Raw genomic sequence first — 2,266 nt, 5'->3', positions numbered from 1 at the left:
ATATATATATATATATATATATATATATATATATATACATCCCTGATCCCCTTCTGAATCCAGCTTGCATTTCTTGAAGTTCTCTGTCAATGTAGTGCTGAAACCATTTTTAAATTATCTTCAGTAAGATTTTACTTGCATGGGATATCAATGATAGTGCTTGATAATTTCCACATTCTGTGGGGTCACCTTTCTTTGGAATGGGTTCAAATGTAGATCTCTTCCAGACAATTGGCCAGGTAGCTGTCTTCCAAATCTCTTGTTATAGATGAGTGATTGTCTCCAGCATGGCATCCACTTGTTCAAACATCTCAATGGATAGCGTGTTAATTCCTGAAGCCTTGTTTTTCACCAATTCCTTCATTGCAGTTTTGACTTTTTCTTTCAATATAATTGGTTCTTGATCATATGCCACCTCCTGAAATGGATGGTCATCTACCAATTCTTTCTCATACAGTGATTCTGTGTATTCTTTCCATCTTCTTTTGATATTTCCTGCATCATTCAACACATTGCCCATGGAATCATTCAATATTGCAACTCAAGGCTTAAAATTTTCCACAGTTTTTCAGCTTGAGAAATGCTGAGTGTGTTCTTCCCTTTTGGTTTTCTAACTCCAACTCTGCACATTTCATTATAGTAATTGACTTTGCCTTTTTGAGCTGCTCTTTGGAGTCTTCTGTTGAGCTCTTTTATCATGAAATTCTTCCACTTATTTTAGCTACTCTCCACTCAAGGGCAAGTTTCAGAGTCTCTTCATCCATTTTGGTCTTTTCTTCCTTTCCTGTCTTTTTAATGACATTTTGCTTTCTTCATGAATGATGTTCTTGATGTCATCCCACGATTCCTCTCGTTTTCAGTCATTGGTGTACAATGCATCCAATCCATTCTACAGATTGTCCCTAAATTCAGGAGGGATGTAATTGAGGTCATATTTTGGCTCTCATGGACTTCTGAATTGTCTTCAGCTTCAACTTGAACTTGCATAAGAGCAGTTGATGGTCTTTTCCACAATCAGCTCCTGGCTTTGTTTTGGCTAAAGATATTGAACTTCTCCATTGCCTCTTGCCACAAATGTAGTCAATCTGATTCCTGTGCACTCTGTCTCATGAGGTCCACATGGAAAGCTGCCATATGTGTTGTTGAAAAATGGTATTTGCAGTGAATAAGTCATTGGTCTCGCAAAACTCTATCATGAGCTCTCCAGGGTCATTTCAATCACCATGGTCATATTTTCCAGCTACCAGTGATTCTTCTTTGTTTTCAACTTTTGTATTCCAATCACTAGTGATAATTAACACATCTTGATTGCATGTTCAGTCAACCAACTTCAGACTGCAGAAATTGGTCAAAATCTTCAATTTCCTCATTTTTGGCTTTGGTGGTTGGTGTGTAAACTTGAATAATAGTAATATTAACTGGTCTTCCTCATAGGTGTATGGATATTATCCTATCACTGACAGCATTGTACTTCAGGATATATCTTAAAACATCTGTTGTGAAGATGAATGCCATCCTATTCTTCTTCAATATGTCATTCTTGGCATAATGGATTATGTGTTTATCTTATTCAACATGGCCAAAACCAGTCCATTTCAGCTCACTAATGCCTAGGATATTGACCTTTATGTGCTTCATTTCATTTTGGAAAACTTCCAACATTCCTAGATTCATGCTTTGTACACATCATGTTCTGATTATTAATGGATGTTTGCAGCTGTTTCTTCCCATCTTGAGATGTGCCACATCAGCAAATGGGGTTCTCAAAAGCTTTACTCTATCCATGTCATTAAGGTTGGCTCTATTCTGAGGAGGCAGCTCTTCTCCTGCCAGTATTTTAAGTGTTTCCAACTTGAGGGCTTCATCTTCCAGCACTATATTGCACAATGTTTCAGGACTATTCATAAAGTTTTCCAGTAATATATCAGGCAGTGTTTCATTGCTATTCATAAGGTTTTCACCGACCAGTTCTTTGAGAAGTGAATGACCTCTTCCTTCTTCCAGCTGGGCATATGGTGCTCATTAAATATATATAGTCTGAAGGCAACACATAACTTTGAAACATTTTTGTCTGGATAATTATATATATTATGGTTAGTTTTAAAATTTCCTTATACCTGCTTGTGATTATATATATATATATATAATATTTCATTTTGACTGATAAAAAACCAAACCAAACACACTGCCATCAAGTTGGATCTGACTCATAGTGACCCCTCCTTGGGTTTCTGAGGCAGTATCTCTATGGAAGTAGATTGCCCAA

The sequence above is a fragment of the Orycteropus afer genome, unplaced genomic scaffold (assembly GCF_000298275.1).
Source record: "Orycteropus afer afer isolate SDZICR_OR568_19922 unplaced genomic scaffold, OryAfe1.0 scaffold00672, whole genome shotgun sequence".
Taxonomy (NCBI): domain Eukaryota; kingdom Metazoa; phylum Chordata; class Mammalia; order Tubulidentata; family Orycteropodidae; genus Orycteropus; species Orycteropus afer.
This window is presented reverse-complemented; position numbering follows the sequence as displayed.